Raw genomic sequence first — 10417 nt, 5'->3', positions numbered from 1 at the left:
TCTTCTTCAACGAATTTTCATCTTCAAAAGGGGGTTTTGAGAGCTCAAAATATTAGGCATTAACATCTCTTACAAGTAATTTGTTTATAAGGTTATTCTTGATGATTTTTGTATTTTTGGACTCCTTATAACATAAGCTTTCTATGAAGGGGATTATTTTGAAAAATGGTTGAGAGATTAGGGTTTTTCCAAGAAAGCATATGTAACACCCCGAATTTGGGCCTAGAAGTATTGGGCCTTGAGTGTGGGTCCGTAAGGAGGTTTTATATAGGTATTTAATTGTGTAATGAAATGACACAATTAAATGTCCGCTTTGGTGGTTAATGGCCCTGAGAAGTGTTAGAGAAATCTTGGGTTCAAACTTGGGCTTTAGCAAAAATTTTGGTATTAAGTGAAAAAAACCTGGATGCTTGGATGAGGGTTTTTAAATTATTGTGTTAAATAAATGACACAAGGAAGCTTGTAGTCTAGTGGTTGTGGCGTCATTAAGGTTGTATGGGAGCCTGGGTTCAAGCCTTGGCTCTTGCAATTTATTTTGGGTTTTTAAAGGGAACCTGGACTTTGGCCTCTAGACCTTATAATTAATTGGGGATAAAATATGACACAAAAAGCCTTGTGGCTTAGTGGCAAGTAGCGTGTGGAGCATTTAAGGGGAGGCATAGGTTCGAATCCCATGGCAAGCAAAGAGCATTTATTTTGCTAAAAGGGGGCGGCAAGAGTTGGTGTTGAATTTAAACTCTAATGTTGGAGGGATCCCACATCGGGAAGCTAACATAAGAGTGGATACAAAGCTGGCTTTAAATAGAGGGAACCATGAGGAGAGTAAAGGCACCTTTCTTGGCTGATCCCTTTCGCTGTATGGCGTGCTCGTTTGGGTTGGGCGTCGGCTAAGAGTGCTCGGAGCGTGGATTAACTCCAGTCTCCTATCAGGTGTGTATTTCTTACTACTCTAGTCATGAGGATGGCTACTTGGCCGGGATGGGCGAAAGGGGTCATGTGGGCCTAATGGGCCTACAGGCCAAATTGGATAAGTTGTTTGATTGTGTAGTAAATATTGGGCTAGGCTAGGTGAATCTAATATTTGTGGCTAGATTTGGGCTAAACGGGCCACACGAGCGTATGGGCCCATTTGGGCCGAGAATGGGCTTTAGAGCCATTAGTATTGTTATCCATGTTTAGAATACTTTAGTTTACCAATTATTGAAATACCCTCGACTTGTAAAATTACCAAAGTACCCCCGATTTACATAATTACCGTTTTACCCTCGATTTATAGAAGTACCGTTTTACCCTTGATTTACAAAATTACCATTTTATCCTTGATTTACAAAATTACCATTTTACCCTCGATTTACATAATTACCATTTTACCCCCGTTTTACCCTCGACTTACAGAATTACCGTTTTACCCTCGATTTACAAAATTATCGTTTTACCGTCGATTTATAGAATTACTATTTTACCCTTGATTTACAGAATTACTATTTTACCCTCGATTTACAAAATTACAGAAATACCCTCAATTTGTAAAATTACCAAAATACCCCTAGTTTGTAAAATTACCAAAATACCACTAGTTTGTGAAATTACCGAAATACCCTCAATTTTTAAAATTACCAAAATACCCCTAATTTACAAGGTTACAAAAATACCCTTGACTTTCTAAAAATTATAGAAATACCATTGGTTTACAAAATTCTTGAAATACCCTTGGTTTGTAGATTTACCAAAACACCCTTGTAGGATGAAATGACTAAAATACCTGTTAGGTAAAAAGACCGTAAAGCCCTCAGAGGGTAAAGTGACAAGAAAGCCCTGTGAAGGTAAAGTGACCGTAATACCTCGTATGGTAAAATGACGAATATGCCCTTATGTTTCAGTATGACTAATGTGCTTAGGATTTACATATATTGATATTGGATTAGTTAAGTTTGAGTGATGTGGTGGTTATCGAGGCGATTGATTTTGGAAACGTTTCAACTTCAACCCGTAATAGGTGTGTACTAACCCTCGTAATAGCTTAGATTAATATTTCTTTGAAAAGTCGAAAGCTTCATATTTTAGTGATTTAGGAATTAATATTTAGATCTATTTTCACGCACGTTTAAGTTGGATTCACAACGGATATGGGGTAGGAAGGTATTTGGAACGTTCTTCAACGAGTAGATCTCTTGGTAAGTATTCAACCTTCTTTCCATTTGTATCTTGTGGTTTAAGAAAAGTGAAAACCCTCTCGTCGACTAAGGCTAAAAGGGTTTTGGTGTTATTTGGTTTGTTGGTGCTAGTGAGGATTAAAGGCTACCGATCGAGGTGTGTGAAAAGCTTGGATCATCGAGTGACTAAATCTAGTCATCAACTTCGGCAAAGGTATGAACCCAAGGGTCATTGGGGATGGTGGCCGAATGTGTAAGTGATGATAATAGGTAGTTTTCGATTTGGTTTAATATTAACATGGTCTAATCTATAAGTGGTTGATTATAGGAGAAATCGCATAGGAGATCTCGTCAAGGAATATCGCAAATCAGGTGTGCAACGAACCCTTTTTCATAGCTTAAAGTGATAAATGCCGAAAAGCCGAAATGTAGAAATTCTGGCATTTCGAGGACTTGTGAGCAAGCGAACGCTCACTAGTTAGTTAGAATCGATGAGATGATGATCGGGAACATTGGAAACGGTAAGGACGTGTTTTTGGCGTTCACGGTAAGTTAGGCCTCGAGGGGCTGAAATAGGGCCCAATAGGCTTTCGAGCCCATTTGGGTAAAATTGGTAGAAAACGGAAATCTATTAATTGCCTGTTAAGATTATTAATACTATTATGGATATAGGCTAAATGGGCCTAGATGACAAAATCGGCTAAGTAGGGCCCATTAGGGGTTTTAGGCCCAATAACTCGATTTCGTTAAAAGTGGGCTAGAAACGCGGTTTAAACAAATGAATAGTTAGTAACTGATGATGAACATGGAAAAATCCCTAATTTTTTGTAAAATTACGATATTACCCTTATAATATGAAAATGACCATTTTGCCCCTAGGTAAAAATGACCATTATACCCCTAGGGTTTATACATGAATTTAATGCATGGGATTTTGATAAACATGGTATGTATGATATGCACATGACATGTATGATATGCACATGATATGTATGATATGCACATGACATGTATGATATGCACATGAGATGTTCATAAATGCATTGGGTTGGGTTTTTATATGGATGGAGGAAGTGCAAAAAGGCTTATGCCCCAGTTATTAAAGGGCTTATGCCCTAGTTATTAAAGGGCTTGTGCCCCAGTTGTGATAAAGGGCTTATGCCCCAGTTATGATGAAGGGCTTATGCCCCAGTTGTGATAAAGGGCTTATGCCCTAGTTATAAAAAGGGCTTTTGCCCCAGTTACTAAAAGAGGCTAGGCCTCCGGTTATATGATAAAGACTATCTTTGCCAAAGTGGAGAGTTATGGCGGGGTGGGTCGAGTTAATCCCCACATGGTGTGTTGGTTGGTACGGTGGAGAGTAGCGGATGGTGGGTTGAGTAGTCTCCCAATTGGGCTTGCATTCTTTCATTGACATTATATGTGATATTGAAATGGGCCTATGGGCCATACTGTTTCTGAGAAAGGCTTGCCCAAGAATATGAAATTTGAAAAGGCTTCACCAAGTGTTATGAAATATGAAATATGAAAAGGGCTATGGCCCAAGACATGTTTGAGATTGGATTTGGGCTTAGACCCAACAGTCGTTATTGTTTTGGGCTCGAAGGGGCTTGTTGCACACTGAGTTTCCAAACTCACCCCCTTTCCTTAACCTTGCAGGTGAGCCTTGATATGGGGACTTGGGCCGGAGGGGATTCAGAGTGGCCACGGTGATCGCTTTTGGACCTTTAAATAAGCTTTGGTTTTCATTTAATTTCCTTTATTATTTATTTTTGGGTTGTAATAAGGCCATTTTTAACTTTTCTTTTATTTCTTCTCGGGATTATTTTATTTTTAATAACTTCAAACCTGGTTGATAATTGTTCAAATGGGCTAGACTTAGGACGTGTTTTTAAAGTGATACTTGTTTTCAAAAATATCTCAACACCACGATTAATTGATTTATCAAAGACGTCCACTTAAACAAATTTAAACTCGGTATAACAAAGTGTGGCTATGGTTGTGGGCATGTCTAGGATTGGATCCCATCAAAGAGCTTGGTACTTAAGTAGCCTTCATGGCTCAACTCCTCTGTCTCGGATACCTACCTGGTGCCCAGCTTCCATACACTTTGTTAACTCAACAAAATATATGGTTTTAAAACACTAAAATGGAACGTGGGTTTTCAACTCCAATGTGGCACGTCAGATTCGGCCATAACGTCTGGGCCGGGTTTGGGGTGTTACATTTAGTGGTATCAGAGCTAAGTTGCAACAACTCGGCTGTGGATCGGGTCCAAAAATTTTTCAAAAATTTAGGCCTAAGAAGGGTATTTTTGGAAATGGTTTTTGGATAGTTCATTTTAAAGATGTTTTGCGGAGTATATATGTTAAAATGGTCCAAGTTTTTCTGTTTTAAATCAAGAGTTTAAAAATAAAGGGTGTTTTCAAATCAAAGTTTTTAAATTTCTATTTTCAGTGATCAAAAATATGGTTTTCGAGTTTTAAATGGATTGAGAAAGAAGTGGCGCACTGAATCCCCGGCACCAAGTCTGTAAGTATTTCTTTTCCTCATATTACACTATATTAAGATATTACTGTAGATAGAACTGAGACCATATCATGACATTATAACTAGGGCAACCCTAAAAACTCTAGAATTCCGAGACTATAGCTAGGCTATGATTCTGTGAAAATAGAAACTTTAAAATACTATCTCTGCATAAGACATATGAATAAATAGTAAAATTTTGAGATCTTTGTAGTTAATTGATATGTGTACGGTAATGTAGAGTATTGATATGGATTCGAGGGTAAGCAAAGTCCGCCAACTGGGTTGCGGTAACTCTGAGCTTGGTACCGAGGCAATCGCCGAGTTAGTAAGGAAAGTGGTAGAGGAAGTATTGGATACCAAACTTAAGGAAATTAGGGAAACGCCTGCGTGGTGCATGGAGTGTAAGAAAAGGAAGGATTCTAGTTCTCGTAAAACCAAGCCTCGCTCGTGAAACATGTTAAGGCACGACCAAACTATCCAATCAAAAGATCAAGAACCGACGTCATCCGGTGAATGCCATAGGAAGACAGAGCATGTCTTAGATGTGGGTCCAAGGAGCATCGAGCTCGGGATCGCCAAGTTTATTTTATTTAAATATGTGTTACTAATTGTATGCGTGCTTGATAAATGTTTCTTTACTTTGGTAATTAGATGTTCGGTCGTATTAAGAATTATTTTTAATTAGAGTGCGAGCGGAAGCATAGAGGTTTGACTTGAGTAATACGGTTAGTTGATAGTTGGAAATTTCGAGGACGAAATTTCTTTAAGGGGAGTAGAATTGTAACACCCCGAATTTGGGCCTAGAAGTATTGGGCCTTAAGTGTGGGTCCGTAAGGAGGTTTTATATAGGTATTTAATTGTGTAATGAAATGACACAATTAAATGTCCGCTTTGGTGGTTAATGGCCCTGAGAAGTGTTAGAGAAATCTTGGGTTCAAACTTGGGCTTTAGCAAAAATTTTGGTATTAAGTGAAAAAAACCTGGATGCTTGGATGAGGGTTTTTAAATTATTGTGTTAAATAAATGACACAAGGAAGCTTGTAGTCTAGTGGTTGTGGCGTCATTAAGGTTGTATGGGAGCCTGGGTTCAAGCCTTGGCTCTTGCAATTTATTTTGGGTTTTTTAAAGGGAACCTGGACTTTGGCCTCTAGACCTTATAATTAATTGGGGATAAAATATGACACAAAAAGCCTTGTGGCTTAGTGGCAAGTAGCGTGTGGAGCATTTAAGGGGAGGCATAGGTTCGAATCCCATGGCAAGCAAAGAGCATTTATTTTGCTAAAAGGGGGAGGCAAGAGTTGGTGTTGAATTTAAACTCTGATGTTGAAGGGATCCCACATCGGGAAGCTAACATAAGAGTGGATACAAAGCTGGCTTTAAATAGAGGGAACCATGAGAAGAGTAAAGGCACCTTTCTTGGCTGATCCCTTTCATTGTATGGTGTGCTCGTTTGGGTTGGGCGTCATTAAGAGTGCTCGGAGCGTGGATTAACTCCGCCTCCTATCAAGTGTGTATTTCTTACTACTCTAGTCAGAGGATGGCTACTTCAGCCTGGATGGGCGAAAGGGGTCATGTGGGCCTAATGGGCCTCACAGCCCAATTGGATAAGTTGTTTGATTGTGTAGTAAATATTGGGCTAGGCTAGGTGAATCTAATATTTGTGGCTAGATTTGGCTAAACGGGCCACACGAGCGCAGGGCCTATTTAATGAGAATGGGCTTTAGAGCCATTAGTATTGTTATCCATGTTTAGAATACTTTAGTTTACCAATTATTGAAATACCTCAACTTGTAAAATTACCAAAGTACCCCGATTTACATAATTACCGTTTTACCCTCGATTTATAGAAGTACCGTTTTCCCTTGATTTACAAAATTACCATTTTACCCTTGATTTACAAAATTACCATTTTACCCCCGATTTACATAATTACCATTTTACCCCCGTTTTACCCTCGACTTACAGAATTACTGTTTTACCCTCGATTTACAAAATTATCGTTTTACCGTCGATTTATAGAATTACTACTTTACCCTTGATTTATGTAATTACTATTTTACCTCGATTTACAAAATTACGTAAATACCTCAATTTGTAAAATTACCAAAATACCCTAGTTTGTAAAATTACCAAAATACCACCGGTTTGTGAAATTATCGAAATACCTCAATTTTTAAAATTACCAAAATACCCCTAATTTACAAAGTTACGTAAATACCCTTGACTTTCTAAAATTATAGAAATACCATTGGTTTACAAAATTCTTGAAATACCCTTGGTTTGTAGATTTACCAAAACACCCTTGTAGGATGAAATGACTAAAATACCCCTATTAGGTAAAAAGACAAGAAGCCCTCAGAGGGTAAAGTGACAAGAAAGCCCTGTAAGGTAAAGTGACCGTAATACCTCGTATGGTAAAATGACTAATATGCCCTTATGTTTCAGTATGGTCGATGTGCTTAGGATTTACATATATTGATATTGGATTAGTTAAGTTTGAGTGATGTGGTGGTTATCGAGGCGATTGATTTTGGAAACGTTTCAACTTCAACCCGTAATAGGTGTGTACTAACCCTCGTAATAGCTTAGATTAATATTTCTTTGAAAAGTCAAAGCTTCATATTTTAGTGATTCGGGAATTAATATTTAGATCTATTTTCACGACGCTTAAGTTGGATTCACAATGATATGGGGTAGGAAGGTATTTGGAACGTTTTTCAACGAGTAGATCTCTTGGTAAGTATTCGAACCTTCTTTCCATTTGTATCTTGTGGTTTAAGAAAAGTGAAAACCCTCCGTCGACTAAGGCTAAAAGGGTTTTGGTGTTATTTGGTTTGTTGGTGCTAGTGAGGATTAAAGGCTACCGATCGAGGAGTGTGTGAAAAGCTTGGATCATCGAGTGACTAAATCTAGTCATCAACTTCTAAGAAAGGTATGAACCCAAGGGTCATTGGGGATGGTGGCGAATGTGTAAGTGATGATAATAGGTAGTTTTCGATTTGGTTTAATATTAACATGGTCTAATCTATAAGTGGTTGATTATAGGAGAAATCGCATAGGAGATCTCGTCAAGGAATATCGCAAATCGTGTGTAACGAACCCTTTTCATAGCTTAAAGTGATAATGTTTAAAAGTCAAATGCGTAAATTCGCATTTCGAGGACTTGTGAGCAAGCTTAACGCTCACTAGTTAGTTAGAATCGATGAGATGATGATCGGGAACATTGGAAACGGTAAGGACGTGTTTTTGGCGTTCACGGTAAGTTGGGCCTCGAGGGGCTGAAATAGGGCCCAATAGGCTTTCGAGCCCATTTGGGTAAAATTGGTAGAAAACGGAAATCTATTAATTGCCTGTTAAGATTATTAATACTATTATGGATATAGGCTAAATGGGCCTAGATGACAAAATCGGCTAAGTAGGGCCCATTAGGGGTTTTAGGCCCAATAACTCGATTTCGTTAAAAGTGGGCTAGAAACGCGGTTTAAACAAATGAATAGTTAGTAACTAATGATGAACATGGAAAAACCCCTAATTTTTGGTAAAATTACGATATTACCCTTATAATATGAAAATGACCATTTTGCCCTTAGGTAAAAATGACCATTATACCCCTAGGGTTTATACATGAATTTAATGCATGGGATTTTGATAAACATGGTATGTATGATATGCACATGACATGTATGATATGCACATGATATGTATGATATGCACATGACATGTATGATATGCACATGAGATGTTCATAAATGCATTGGGTTGGGTTTTTATATGGATGGAGGAAGTGCAAAAAGGCTTATGCCCCGCTTATTAAAGGGCTTATGCCCCTGCTTATTAAAGGGCTTATGCCCTGGCTTGTGATAAAGGGCTTATGCCCCAGTTATGATGAAGGGCTTATGCCCCAGTTGTGATAAAGGGCTTATGCCCTAGTTATAAAAAGGGCTTTTGCCCCAGTTACTAAAAGAGGCTAGGCCTCCAGTTATATGATAAAGCACTATCTTGCCAAGGAGAGTTATGGCGGGTGGGTCGAGTTAATCCCACATGGTGTGTTGGTTGGTACGGTGGAGAGTAGCGGATGGTGGGTTGAGTAGTCTCCCAATTGGGCTTGCATTCTTTCATTGACATTATATGTGATATTGAAATGGGCCTATGGGCCATACTGCTTAAAGAAAGGCTTCGCCCAAGAATATGAAATTTGAAAAGGCTTCACCAAAGTGTTATGAAATATGAATATGAAAAGGGCTATGGCCCAAGACATGTTTGAGATTGGATTTGGGCTTAGACCCAACAGTCGTCATTGTTTTGGGCTCGAAGGGGCTTGTTGCACACTCGAGTTTCCAAACTCACCCCTTTCCTTAACCTTGCAGTGAGCCTTGATATGGGGACTTGGGCCGGAGGGGATTCAGAGTGGCCACGGTGATCGCTTTTGGAACTTTAAATAAGCTTTGGTTTTCATTTAATTTCCTTTATTATTTATTTTTGGGTTGTAATAAGGCCATTTTTAACTTTTCTTTTATTTCTTCTCGGGATTATTTTATTTTTAATAACTTCAAACCTGGTTGATAATTGTTCAAATGGGCTAGACTTAGGACGTGTTTTCAAAGCGATACTTGTTTTCAAAAATATCTCAACACCACGATTAATTGATTTATCAAAGACGTCCACTTAAACAAATTTAAACTCGGTATAACAAAGAGTGGCTATGGTTGTGGGCATGTCTAGGATTGGATCCCATCAAAGAGCTTGGTACTTAAGTAGCCTTCATGGCTCACCTCCTCTGTCTCGGATACCTACCTGGTGCCCAGCTTCCATACACTTTGTTAACTCAACAAAATATATGGTTTTAAAACACTAAAACGGAACGTGGGTTTTCAACTCCAATGTGGCACGTCAGATTCGGCCATAACGTCTGGGTCGGGTTTGGGGTGTTACAGCATATTTGTAGTTTTCTAAAATTTTATGGAAGAATATGAGTATTAGATGTGTAATAAACAAATTTTATGAAAGGATTTTTCATGAAAACCCTAATAGGGACTATTTTCCATAAGTTGGAAATTTGTTGATAAATGTACAAAGTAATGGAAATTTTGGATTGCTTCTAGTATAAAAACTAATCAGCTAGGCTTATAATATGAAGAAATTTGATTAAAAAAATCAATTTTCAAGCATAAGGGTAAAATGGTCATTTTGTGAAAGTCTAGGGGAAAAATAGTCATTTTTCCCAATTATGAACTTTCGGGCATTTAAATTGATATGTTGATGAAATAAATGAATTTTATTAATTTAGATCAAGAAAAACGTGATTCGGGTCTTGATCGGGGTAAGAACAAAGTTTACGAGGATTAAGCTCGTCTTCATCATTTTGTATCGAGGTAAGTACATCTGTAAATAATGTGTTATTGAAGCTTACTTTGGTATATTTTAATAATATACATGAAAATTAGCTTACTGTTGTTATGTATCTAAATTCTAATTGTTGCCATGACTGTTTAAATGACATGTTATACGAGTAAATTACAATGTGAGCAAATGCGATGCTATTCGATTAGATATGAAGCCCCGTTGAACCTTAGACATAGCATAGGATACAAAGGGGCATGTCAGGAAAATTATGTGGTCTGAACTCATGAGTTGAGTCTGAGTTCATGAGATAAATGCTATAAGCAACATGGGTTTGGGTACTGACTTTGTGTACAGACCCGTGAGTGGCTCAATGAGCATACGTTACATGA

The 10417-nt window shown here is 38.1% G+C and overlaps 1 long non-coding RNA gene across 1 annotated transcript; it reads left to right on the top strand.

The window, feature by feature from the left end:
* The first annotated feature begins 2333 nt into the window (after positions 1-2333).
* On the top strand, positions 2334-4021 carry LOC128283705 (uncharacterized). Its single transcript, XR_008274114.1, has 3 exons — positions 2334-2367; positions 2482-2525; positions 3813-4021. It is a non-coding gene; the product is annotated as an uncharacterized LOC128283705 (long non-coding RNA).
* Positions 4022-10417: the final 6396 nt, after the last annotated feature.

Source organism: Gossypium arboreum, chromosome 11 (genome assembly GCF_025698485.1).
Source record: "Gossypium arboreum isolate Shixiya-1 chromosome 11, ASM2569848v2, whole genome shotgun sequence".
Taxonomy (NCBI): domain Eukaryota; kingdom Viridiplantae; phylum Streptophyta; class Magnoliopsida; order Malvales; family Malvaceae; genus Gossypium; species Gossypium arboreum.
Note: the sequence above shows the minus strand (reverse complement) of the source record. Positions and strands in the feature narration are given on the sequence as shown.